At 38.3% G+C, this 13,911-nt stretch overlaps 1 protein-coding gene across 6 annotated transcripts in view; it reads right to left on the bottom strand.

Moving 5' to 3' along the window:
* TASP1 (taspase 1) overlaps positions 1-13,911 on the bottom strand; it is a 77,888-nt gene that overhangs the window by 24,423 nt on the left and 39,554 nt on the right. The window lies entirely within an intron of this gene.

Here is a 13,911-nt window from a genome sequence, read left to right on the forward strand (position 1 = left end):
CCTTAAGAAATTAAAAAGCTTCTGCAAACAATCACTTATTGCCTCAGTGCTTTCTGTACCTATCCCCTGAAACCTATTTTTGGTGAAGACAAGCAGATCATTACTGCTACTCTTGTTCTGGAGGAACACTTTCACACCTGCTATTTTTTCTCTCACACTTTCCCCTTCCTGTACTGTGCTTTGGGACATACAGCTGCAGCCAAGTGGCACCATGAATGTTTACTGGACCAGCTGGGGTTGTTGGACAGAAAATTCACTGCTGATACCTTCTCCATATAGACCAGGGTCATTACACTACTTATGCCTCCTGTCTGTTGACATTTTTCCTTAATGGCAGGGAAGCAGACAAAGCAGCTAGAAGAGGTTTCACCAAGAGCCAGGTGAACTGTGTTATCCCATTAGGAAAGAAAAAAAACCACAACTAACATAGAGTTGTAATGAAACAATGATCTCAAATTATCTAAATGTAAGTGACTACATTTTGACCAGATTCGTAACTTATCAGGACCTAAAACTGCATTAGACACCAGAATATACAGAGAGAAGTCAGGAACAGTCTGTTCACAATTATATATAAATATTTCTAGCATATTTCTCATTAAATACAACAAGATGATGCAAGCACTGGAATCATAAAAAAAAATCTGCTATAATACAGTTGGACTTATTATTAGCTCAGGTACAGAACTACATAAATACACTTACACAGCCTCCAGAAACAAATTTATGGCTGGAAACAATCTAGTTGCTTCCAAGTGGCAGGGAGCTGGAGCTGGTAAGACATCAGACCTAGGCTGGCTTCAGACAAAGGCAGCTCAGTCTCCACGGGTAACTCACACTTTACTGGAAGCACTAACAAGCCCAGAACAGACACTGGCTGAAGCCAGCCTAGATGTGGCACAAAGAAAAATTTAATCATTAAACCCAACCTGAAGTGGCTCCAGTGCAGCCTGCTGAGTCTCTTATCACTGTGCATATGCTGAGTTTAGAGCACTGACTGGTGTGGGTACAACAGGGCACAAACACGTTGGCAGGTCTGGCACTGTGTATTGCAACAACTCACAGATGGGTTTCTAGTTCTTCTCACCATTTTAAACCCTAACATGGCAACCTACTCAAAGAATCTCCCTCTCTGGCTACTTGACACACAATTATACCCTTCCTCTTAAATGCACAGTGAGTTTCACTGTTCTTCCAAGATTGCTAATAGAGAAGGAAAAAAATTACCCCCCTAATTTTCAAGATTAAAACCCAAACCCCATCCAAAAAAAACCCTGAAAAACAACCAACACCCTCTGGAGCACTATGGATGCATTAGATGTCAAAGAATCAGCTCAGAGACCAGATTGCTGAAAAATTGTGTACACATGTCCCAAAATCCTGCTATGTTCAATCTTCACAAAAATACCTTGGTCTTTAGTTATGCGTCTCTGATAATGGGAAGTGTCTCCTGATTAATACAATTCAGCTAAACTGAGTTGTTTGAAGTGAGACACTGGCATTGAATCTACATACAACTGGCACAACAGAAACACAAAAAAAATCTTTGTATAGCAAACAGACTGAGTAAAATCCAGTAATAAATCTAGAGGAAAATGAAAGAGCAAAAATATTACAACAGTTACACAGACAAGGGAAGTCGTTCTTGAGAGCACGAGGGAAACAGTGTTTTCATTGAGACTGTCAAGCTCTCAAGTTAATGAGAGAAGTGTCCTGGTTAGGAGATAATCTTCAAGAGGCTCATGCAATACAGCAACCTCAGCAACTGCTTACAGGCGGGTCTGTCTATTCATTTGCCTCATTATACTCACACTCTGAAGCTTCTGTCCACAATAGAACTGTGTGTTATCTACAATTTATTCCAAAGTGATGGATGAAGAATATGGAAAAAAACCCCACAAGATGCATTTTACCCATAGATCACAACATGGACATCACTTTTTTAAAACTAGGAAACTTTAATCACTGTGAAGCTTTGCTGTAACGAATAAAACTAAACAGGCATATGCTCTGGCAAAAACTGAGAAAGCTGTTTTTTTCTTGAAAAAACCTGTTAGCACCTTTAAAATATAACATGTAACACCTTCAAATATAACTATATGAATAAGAAGCAGGGGACTTAGAAGAGGAATCAAACAAATGAGACACAGAAATCAGTGAGCCTATGTATCTTCAGTGCATCAAGTAATAAAACCAGATGCTACTACTTCACAGTTTTCAAGTATTTCCTAAACTGGAATAAAAAAATGGCCATTTTTGAGCACAACATATAATATTACTTCCCCCCCAAGAGAATTACTTCATTGAAGAGTTCCCATAATATCAAGTCTGCTTCAAAAAAAATTTAGAGAGAGAAAACTTAATATGGGTTAAGAACAGTTACAGCCCACGTCCCCATCCAGGATCAACCAAAAGGAAAGCAGCTTTGAAATCCTACTAACACATCACACATCTCTACATCCCCACAGACCAAGTCATTTCTTTTTGTCATATTTATGTCAACCTATAAGGCAACAAACTTACAGACTGCTGCTGGCAGCGTACGTAAAAATCTTTCAGCACATTGCTTGCTGGCAGTCTGCAGGGACCGATAACTAAGGAAAACAATTCCCCCATTTGCAAAAGAAAAATTTGTTACTGTCATTTTTGATGTAGGAACACCTATTTCTGAAGAGGAGAAAAAAAAAAAAAAACCAACTAAGCAGTGTGTCACATGCTTTGACCAGATACAGGCTGAGAAAAAGAATTATGCTTTCTATTATCTCAAGTCAGAACCAAATTTCTTGCAGGTTTAGCAGATCTATATGTCTGTATAGCATCAAACTGTAGATAATACTAGGACTAGGCATAAAATTAATGTATACATTACTAGAGCAATCAAAACTGATTCACAACTTACAATATAAAGTTATGGGTTCAAATTTATAGTTGCAGTCACTTTAGTCTAACTGCCAGCAGTAGCCAACTTCCAAAAAAGTTGTATTAACATGACTCAAGACAGCGATTCCAGTGAAAACTACTTAAACACTTTCCAAATCATGCACACAAGTTGATGAAAATGTAAATCTGATTATTTTGCTTAACTATCTCACATTATACCACATTTAACTGCAAATGTTAATACATTTGGCATTTCTTACACTGCATAGTACTACCAAGTACAACCAAACCAAGAGAGACTCTAAGAATTTTTCAATTCTACATTAAAGTCCTAAATACATTTGTTTTAGTAACTTTCCTGTAAACAGAGTTAAAATCATTTTACTATCCTGTCCCAGTTATGATGATGACTTCTTCGTATTCCAAAGCTCATTATATATCAGAGATGAATATTTGGCAATGACAGACAAATGCTTCCCTAGGATTTCACTCATGAGTGACTCAAATGCAGATGACTAGCTGGAAAAATTTACTGGGTTAAATTAGAGCTTCATATTGAAGTAACTTTCATATAGTGAACAAATTATTTTTTTAACAAAGTAATATTCTTCAAACACCATGTTGCCTACTTGTAACTACTCTGCTGTCAAAAAAACTACTGTTGGAACTGCTGTTGTCCATGTTTGCAGGGCTAAGTACAATTAACTGCCTTCCTCTAGGATTGCTTCTGGCAAAGGCAAAAACGCTTCTACAGAAAACAGAGTTTATAGAGACTATGTTGATAAATCATGCCTGACAAATTTGGTGACCTTCTACAATGAGGTTACAGCATTGGAGGGTAAGGGAAGAGCAACTGGTGCCATCCATCTGGACTTGTGCAAAGTATTTGACACTGCCCTGCACAACGTCCTTGTCTCTACATTAGAGAAACATGGATTTGGTGGGCAGACTGCTCAGAGAATAAGGAACTGGCTGGACAGTCACATTAGAGGCATTGTGGCCATGGCTCAATGTTCAAGTGACACCAGTGACGAGTGGTGCTCCTCAGGGGCTGGCGCTGTTTCAATCTCTTTGTCAGCAACAGGGGCAGTGGGATTGAGAGCACCCTCGGCAAGTGTGCGGATGACACGGCGCTGTGCGGTGCAGTCACATGCTGGAGAGAAGGGATGCCATCCAGAGGGACCTGGACAGGCTGGAGAGGTGGGTCAGTGTGAACGCATGGAGTTCAACAAGGCCAAGAACAAGGTGCTGCACCTGGGCCAGGGTAAGCCCAATCACAAGGAGAGGCTGGAGGAGAAAGGATTGAGAGCAGCCCTGAGGACAACTTCCAGGTTTTTGGTGGACAAGATGTTCAACATGACCTGACAGTGTGTGCTCACAGCCCAGAGAACCAACCACATCCCAGGCTGCATCCAAAGCTCCATGGGCAGCAGAGGAGGGAGGGGATTCTGCCCCACTGCCCAGCTCAAGTGAGAGCCCACCTGCAGTGCTGCACCCAAGACAAGAGCCTATAGTAACAGGACAAGGGGGAATGTCTTTACAACGAAGGAGGGTGGATTTAGATTAAATATCAGGAAGAAATTCTTTACTATGAGGGTGGTGAGATACTGGAACTGGTTACCCAGGGAAGTTCTGAATGTGCCATCCCTGGAAGTGTTCATGGCCAAGCTCGATGGAGCTCTGAGCAACTTGTTCTAGTGGATGGTGTTCCTGCCCATGGCAGGAGCTTTAAGGTCTGATCTTTAAGGTCCCTCCCAACCCAAACCACTCAAAGATCCTACGAAAAACAAACAGAAACAGACAGATATTTTGATGCAAGTTTCTAGCTTCCTAGATTAAGAGGAGAGAATATACAGATTCCTAAAGGCTCCAGGCATTGATAGCAACAGATTCCTATGACAAGGGAAGGAGAGAAGAAATAGCCACAACACCTTTATTTTGTGAACAAACTACAAACCCAAACAAAATTCTTAAGGATCCCGGAAAACCTGTCTTCAACCAGAAGCTTCTATTCCTGTTTGAAAATTACTTGAAGATCATATACAAAATCATTTAAGATCATACATACAGACCAACACTGATTTTCAGAGACACATATCTTGGATCATGTCACAATACAGTTTTGATGCAGTGTTTCTTTCAAAGTGCCAGGCAGACCAACAGTGAAACAGAACTTCCCTTTTCTGTGGGTATTGAAAGGTGAAATTTCTGATAATAATACACTTCTACCTCCAATTCAAATACTCCTCATTGATTACTACAAGAATTGCAGAAGAACAGTCTGGGAATCTACAACCTTTTTTTCATAGTCTCTTTTTCTTATGTTATCCTACTATATTTTAGCTGTTCTGGATGTATTAGTAGTCCCCTCGAGTTACTACTTCAGCAGTAATTTGCTAGTTAGCCTATGCACAACTTCTATAACAACCATGTTACTAGGGGGAAAGAGGGGTTGTGATGTTTTTATTTTTTGAGATTGTTAATATCTTCAACTTTGAGGTACTATATTAGATACTATCTTACATTGCATACAATTCTGAAAGAAGGTAAGAAATCTGAGCTATAATTTTTACATGTTAATCTTTCTGTACCAAACAGCAGCTAATAATCAAGTCACAGGTTATACAAACCTTAACTTGCTACAGACTTGGACCTTTCATTCAAGTACATGCAAGAAACTAAGGATTAAATCACTGGGTTTTTCCTCAGCATACTGACTTCTCAAGAAGATTTCTAATGCTTGAAATAACCACAAGAGGAGAAAGAACCCAGCACAATATAAGCTGAACATCCCATACAATGCGTGCTCTGCATCTTATAATGCTCCTCCGATGGAACCAAGATGGCAAACGAAAGGAAGGCCTTGTGCAAAGCGAGGGCCTCCGAGCAGCATGTCACAGAGAAATTGTTTTTCTGCTTCTTTTGATGGGAGATGCTTTCAAGTCAGGAAATTAGAAACAGGTGTGCCAGAGGGCACACACACATCCATGCACCACACTGAAAAACACGCGTTTTCAATTTTCAGACATGAAAGCGGCTCCTGTTGAATGGAAGGAGAAATGAAAATCGAGTTTGCTTTCTGCAAGCCACAAGCAGAGAGCTTATGGAGCTTTGACAGGCTGCAGGAGCCTGTCTAGCTATGAAACACACAGTACCTCAACACAAAGTCGTTGAGTCGGAATTTGTTTTAAAAGAGTACAGAATGGAAACTTGCATTACTCATATACAGTCAAGAACAGAAAAATTCATCTCGTTTACTCCACTGCCAAAGTATGACTCTTTGCTTTACAGAAGCTAAAGACAGAAGTTACAGGTTATCTGTACTTTATCATCTATTCTACACAGCAATCTGAACCTGGCCCTGTTGTTTCTGTCCTGTTAAGCTCTGACATTATTTTCAGTTCAATAGTAGTCCCTAAAGTATCAGCTAACAAGTAAAAGAACTACTATTTCTGCTCTATTTCCTGGATAACTTCTAGTTATGCCTAATGGAAACACTGTGAAACCTGTATTTCAGTAAGCTCTGCTCTTCATTTCCAGCATCTCTAGAAAGGTCTGACTAAAACCCTGCACGGCAGTGATTTTAAAAAACAAAATACAGTACAATAAAAATATTTAGTTGGCAAGACACTGATACAGGTAGATACATATTGAAAAAAAAAATTAATGCATAATTCTCAAAAGACAAAATGCTGCAGTCTAGCAGAATGCACTACAGTGTTATATTAAAGTAACATAATTTTAGGAGTTTTTTTCTCCTATCAGCTGCTGTATCTTGTCTCCATACTAGCAGGGGGAATTTTTAAATTACTGACCTTCTGCCAGAAAAAACACCTGCAAACAAAGTCCTGTCCAATTCCTAAAGCATTGATCCTAGAGGGCTCAGTGGAGCACATTCCTGCTGCAGACAGAATATCCTTAGATGATTTATCAACTAAGAAAATGCAATGGAAATTTTCCAAAATATTGTACCTTTAGTAAATTTGGGCAGGTTTCAAAGATAACTAAAGAAATTCAACACGCAGACACACTCATGTCTAAAGCACCTTCTCTAAGGAAAGGTAGGAAAATACATCTCTAAGTTTTTAATATGGGAAAAATAAACTAAAATCACTCCAAAAAACAACTCATTCTGCTTTTCTACAATTTTACAGATAAGAAAAAAAAATGGTTAGAGAGATAAGGATTCATTCATTTGGCACTCTAAGTTCTAAATAGTGGTAAATGCCAAATAATTTATTTTAAAAGCTTTTTGTTTCAGTTACTATGAACAAAAAGAATTTCAAATGTATCTCCAAGAGTGGTTAGAATGAAGAAAAAGCGTAGGCCCCTTAAAGAGGATGTACTTTTTACATTCTTCATTACATTTAATACATTTTGAAAGACTAATTTCAGTTAGGCTGTAAAGAAAGAAGCAAACACTTTTGCCTAGGCCTTCCTCTGAAGCTTTGCTGCCACTGATCTCTGTAAAAACACTATACCTCTCCAAACTACATCACTTCTGCCATATAAAACTTACAGGGAAGAAAGTATGACAGTAGCTTATGTGTTTGCTAACTAAAGGTATAAAACCACTTACTGTCAAAGCCCAGAAAAGTGTTTAAGACATAGAAAGGGAGTTCAGTCTGCCACCATCTTCAATCCACTTTCTATCCTTGTACCCATTTCAAGCCACTTGCGCTAGGGACAGCAGCAGGGACAGGACTAAGTCTCCAGAGCAGGGGCTGGTGCGGCACAGCTGCTGGCCCTGGCTACAAAAGCGCTGCTCAGCGAGCCCGGGCCTTCCGCAGGAAGCTCCAACTTCCACAAGCCTGGGCACCTTCAAGCCTAATAGATACTATAACATCAAGTCCAATTGACATTTCAAGAGGTAAAAAGCCCTCTGATTATTGTATCCATAGAGTTCTGCTTCCCAACAAGCCTTCCAAAGGCAATTCAAACAACCATTCTGACCATCCTGAGGACAAACCCCTCAGCTGTGAACACTGCAGTACTGTCTTTAACTGATTAGCTTCTCAGTGCTACCATCCCCACAAATAATTTCTGCCTCGGGCTTCCTCTCTTCTCCCTGACTCGTGGTGGTGCTGAGTTAGCTCACACACCACATGCTACAGCACTGAATCCTCCCAACTGCATCTGGACACACAGGCTGAATGAACTCTTGACAGAAACATTCACTTCATAGGTAAATACTGCTCTGTCTGGAGACAGACCTCACCTTCCTCCACCCGACCCTCTGGTTCATGGTAGCAACGACATAACTCTTCTCCATTTGCTTCATCTGTGATGCATTAAATTACCTCTTATTCCCCAAATCTTACAGGACCAGACTGATTTTGAGAGATAATACATGTGTCTACAAAGAGATTAATTGTATCATAATATCTATCTCACATAGTGTAGCTCAAACAATCTGTACAGGATACAAGATTTGCATATGAAATTCCTCTAGGCATTGGGAGCACGGACTCAGAAGGACAGGCCAGACAGACAGTGCTGCACTGGTGTGTTATATAAGGGCTAACAACACATGCAAGTTTGAACCAAGCTTTATCATCACTGGCACAAGTTGCTCTGAGAAACTGTGGATGCCCCATTGCTGGAAGAGTTCAAGGCCAGGCTTGATGAAGCTTTGAGCAGCCTGGTCTATAGAAGAAGATATCCCTGCCCAGGGTAGAGGGGTTCCATCCATTAAGGTCCTTCCAATCCAAACTATTCCATGATTCTATGAAACAGCACTGGCCAGGTATTCATTCAAAGGATCCTAACACAGCCACTACTGCCCTCAACAAAAAGGAATCACAAAGCTAAAGTTATGCATTACAAGTCAATTTATTTGCATTAAAGCTTCCTTGAAAAGTATTTACTCAGTAGATTTGCACATAACTATGCTTCGTTTGCAAAAGGAGTTTTCAAGTAGGAATCTACAGATCAGTGACTTCCATAAGACCAAAATGCTGGCTGAGGGCATAACTCAACGAACAATTTAACAACCACAGCCCATCTCTGCACAGGTGTCATTCCGATTCCATCCTATTCCACATTACCTGCAAAAGCGCCCGTAAGACACACAATGGACTGCAAAGAACGACAGATGTGAACGCAATTTGAGCAGGAAAAGGTGGGGCAAGGAAAACTGAATATATTAATTCCCTTATGGATGTCCATTTCAAAAACAAGAGAAACCTCCTTGAGCAGTGGGTTGGACTAGACCTCCAGATGTTCCTTTCAAACTAAACAATTCTGTGATTCTTCCAAACACGAAGTGTGCTATTTTTCCTTCATGGAATGATGCATTGTGCATACAAATGTATATCCAACACAGCTTTTAAAGTATTATGATCTATTCTCTAAAATGCCTTTATGAGAACAGAGGCCGCTGCTTTTCTCATGAGACCTTAACAGTTTTCTAGGATCTTGGTGAATTCACCAACACAAGAAACTGGCAAGGAAGTTTACACAGAATAAATACAGTTTGTACACGTATTCCTAAAACACTGCTGTTTTCTCTGATTTTCATAACAGAAGAGCAAGACATCACTAAGAGACTTCTCCCAGAGAGAATCCTCAACTACACCTCGTAAATAAATCGGGTATTTCCAGAAATCTGACATCCCTCGTACCTTCTCAACAAAATGCAACTCTGGCTCAGTCCTGAAACCAAATGATGTTTGTTAGCATCCTTAATTTTTCTGAATGACTTCAACATGTGTCAAGCTTCTACTCCTTCTTTAGGATCATAAATTAGGTCATATTTTAAATTTCCCTGGGATAACCTATGTGCCTTTCTTGTATCGAATAGTCTCTTCAAATGAATTTTAGTAAAAGCTGGAGATTTTGCAGCTTTATGTCACAGAATTTCTGCGTTTTGTAAATAATGCAAGACCTTCTATTTTCAGAAATGCAATATTAAAGGTTTGCTGGCTTCAATGGCTGGTACCTAGACACAAAACACACCCATCCTTTGTGTGCTTTCCATTTCCTGCTGTTGTTAAGATGAAAGAAATGCAAGACATCATTTTCAGTCTCTACACTTCCACTCAAAAATTCCACTTGGGTTTACTTTTCAACGTGTCCTGCATTAGCTGTTACTGTAATTTTATATTTATTGCTAAGGTTCTGCATATGCAAAGAGAATTAATATTTCTCAGTTTATCTCCTGGGAAAGATACAGCCTGCCTCTTACACCAGCAGTATTACTTTTGGCACAGTTAGTGAATGAATATTCACAATCACCACGGATATTCCAACTGGGTAGGAGATTCAGTGTAACACTTGATATTATTTTGAATGAGAAGAATATGCACGAAGTCTTTGATTCTTATTATGTTCAGGAAAAAAACAGGAAATTTTTTCTTAAAGTACAGCCAAAAAATGGACTATTGCTTCTCCTGTGGCTGGGTTTTGTTCACAAATGTTTTCCCTCCAAGTAATACCCATCTTCCTGTTTTTACATTCGTATACCAGCAAAAAAAACACCCACTAAAGAGTTCCAAGCAGCCTTACAAGTGTTCTGGCCTCTTTTTGTGGGGAGATGGTGGGGGTGCTTAAAGTGGAGCCTGTTTTGTTTCTGTCTGTGTGCACACATGCATGGAAAAGCTTTTAAATACCACAGATGTGGCTTCTACTACGTTGATCCAAAACCCAGTTTAGCTGTTAATTACATTTATACTAAATAAAGGCCATTGGTCATGCTCATCTCATTTACCAAGCTTTCACTCCGTCTCCACCATCATTCCCACCCAGAATGGCCCTTGCACTGTTATTAGATGTCACAGTTAAGTTCCCCAGGTATCTTGGGTGTGCCCCCAACACAACTGCAACATTCTTTGAAATTCTTGAATTTTAATACTGGTTTGGAGATACTTAAATTCCAGTAATGTTTATCCTTCAGCTGCCAATAAAGTCCCATAATCATTTTTCCCAATCAAAATATTAATATAATTCAAAGTTTATACACCAAAATGTCTCAAAAAGTTGATGGGAAAAAAAAATCAGAAAGGCTTTACTTGTTTACACAGAAACTGAATTTTAGACTGAGAGTTACAGAATAAACCTTGGATTTAGGGCCTCTTAAACTCACAGTCATTCCTAAGTTTCACCATCTCCCCCACTGTGTCTTTAGAAAGTCTACATCTTTTGATTTCAGTTGTCCCGGGCCCTGTTAAACTACAACCATAAAATATGAGTTTTACAATATGCTGTATTTTGTAAACATTGAAGTAACTTTTGAAAAGCCAAAAAAAAAAGAAAAAAAAAAAAAAAAAAAAAAAAAAAAAAAAAAAAAAACCAAAAAAAAAAACCAAAACCACCAAAGACACTGTGTTCAAGCAACATGGTCAAGTGACTGTCCGAGGTATGAAATTACCATGCAAAAAGTTGAAGTCATGCCCAAACAAGTACAGAACCACCACCTTTGGCACATTCAGTATAAAAACATGATAAAAATAGCCAAAACTATTTAAGAAACCACTTGCTAAAAGGCCTAAGAGCTAACACCAAATCCTTCCTGAAGAGGTGAAAGCAGGAAGCCTCCCAGCAGCTACAGGGCCAACAGAAGATCCAAGATGTCTTCAAATAATACACAACCACTGAAAGAAAGCTACAGGAACTTGGAATTACTTTTAAGTACTTGTGTGGGGACATCTTCCCCCAGCCTGCTTTTTTTTTAACGAGGCAGGTACTGAAAGATACTGAAGCTTCAATTGGAGGATTTCAGAACAAAATTAATAAAAATTCAAGAATAAAGCCTACTGTATTATTAACTGTGGCATTCAAACTAAAACTTCCTTTTCCAAAGAAGTTTCTACAGAGGTATTCACAGAATAAAACTGTTCCCAGCAAAATTGAAATATCTGGTCTTTGAAGAACAAGAAGAAATGAGAAATCTTGAGAAGTCACCCTGACCTATTAGAACAAATATATCTCTAGTTTATATAGTCCCAATATCACAAACTGCCAGAAGCCTGGATAATGCAGTGGAGGTGCTTTTCCCAGTCCTGTACTTTCCTCTGGAGAACTGCAAACACCCTCTATCAGAGACAGGCCACCAAACTGTCTGGAGCTCTGGTTCAACCCACTGTGTCCATTCCATGTGCATTTCAATGGGCAGGAGTTTGTACTCTGCCCACCTTGAATTACTACTCCAAACTCTACTTTCCTCACACACAGGTTTTCCCTAACCTGTTCAATTTCTAGTTGATCAACACTTCCAAGACCCAAAGACATGAACAATTTCTTAAGTATGGAGTGCAAAGAGTTTACAACACCTGACCCTTCCAAATTGCTTGTACAAAACTGATGCCAAAGAATATCTTTTTTCATTATTGAATATAGAGCCTGATATAACAACCTCTCAAGGTTTAAATTTCTATTTTCAGAGATCACTAAAAAGAAGTTTAGAAGTGTAAATCAGCACAAAAGAGAAACCTTTTATTTCCCAAAGAATTATTCAACTAACATTATTTGGTTTAACACACATTAATACAAAATAATTTTGAGGATACTTTTGATAAAGCTTATGGGGAATTAGAGTTTAACTTTTTATTCAAGTTTTTTTTTTTTTAATTCCAAATGTGATTTGATGAGTCAGCTATTCTCTGAAGTCATGTAACAATAAACATTAAACATTACTCAATGCCCACAGCAACCACTGTCTAATTTTATTCTTTTTTTTCTTCTCCCCACAAAATGGAAAAAATTTCCTGTAGAACTATTATATTTATGCCAAATTTATGACTCAAAGAAAAACTAAAATAAATAGACGTGAAATTAAAAAAACAAAATACTATATTGTGAAAACCATAGAAATTTGAACTGATTGTAGGTTTCTTTTATGTACATCTTTTAAATATATTTACATACAGGTGTAAATGTCTGAATGTAAAATGAATCGTAAAATGAATGTGCATGTACACAGTTTTTATTTATACATAACATGCAAGTTGCATTTGTTGCTGATTTTTAAAAAAAATCTTAACACAAAACCTGTTTGGAAACCTACAAGAGGAGGGTATAATCACTATTACAAATACAGTCTAATCTGGGTTTAGCTACATCAAGGGACAGTGGTGATATTCTGCTAAGAAGCACTGCTCATCTTGGAGCATTCTAAATCAAGGCATCTTCTAGAATTTAGTACATTTATTTTCTAAATATTTAACAATGATATATCTTAATGCATTATTATCTTCCTTGGACATGGCAGTTTCACCTGTATATTTGCAGATGTTTATGCTCCCATTCCCATCTCTTGTTGTGATCCAGCCAAGCTGTAAGTTTCATTCACTCAACTTTTCCTACAACTTAATTTTCCATCCTTTTACTGCTTAATTAAATTCACAGTTCACATCACTGGATGTTCATATTTTAAATAAGAGTCAGGCATCAATATATTTTAGAACTGCACTAAACATAAAGTACATTATAAAATAAAACATTATGAGCTTCTGAAATGGAAAAAAGAATGGTATTGATTACAGAGGAGTTCTCACTTCCTGTAAACATTTCTATCTCACTCTCTCTCACAGACATACACATACTTTAAAGGAAAACCAGAAACAAGAGTTTAATTAAACACCACTAGTCTGAATTTCAAATCCATGAATGAACAGATGGCCACGCTTCAGAGTCCGCCAGCAGGCCACTCCAATTAACTGGGACTGGGATCAGGGTAATGTCATGGAAGCTAGAAGTTTTGAACCAAACAAATATTCATATATGTGTATTTGTGACAGTTATAAATAGTATAACATTGAAGTATTTAGCACTATACAAAAGTGGTAACAGCAAAAAGAGAGGATGCTACTATTTCAGGCCATCATTAAATCTAGTCATCTCCTGGGAGTGCACCAGGATGCTTGTCAGTACTCACACAGACTTCAAATCCAGCTGACTTTGCAAAGAACAGCTCTTCCACAAACAATCTCTAATATTGGACTTGTGCTCAATAATTTATTAAAATATGGTCCCAAATACTTAAATATATTTGGTTACGTCAGTAAGCATTTATTAAACTAAAATTGATATGGT

The sequence above is a fragment of the Anomalospiza imberbis genome, chromosome 3 (assembly GCF_031753505.1).
Source record: "Anomalospiza imberbis isolate Cuckoo-Finch-1a 21T00152 chromosome 3, ASM3175350v1, whole genome shotgun sequence".
NCBI classification, from domain to species: Eukaryota; Metazoa; Chordata; class Aves; order Passeriformes; family Viduidae; genus Anomalospiza; species Anomalospiza imberbis.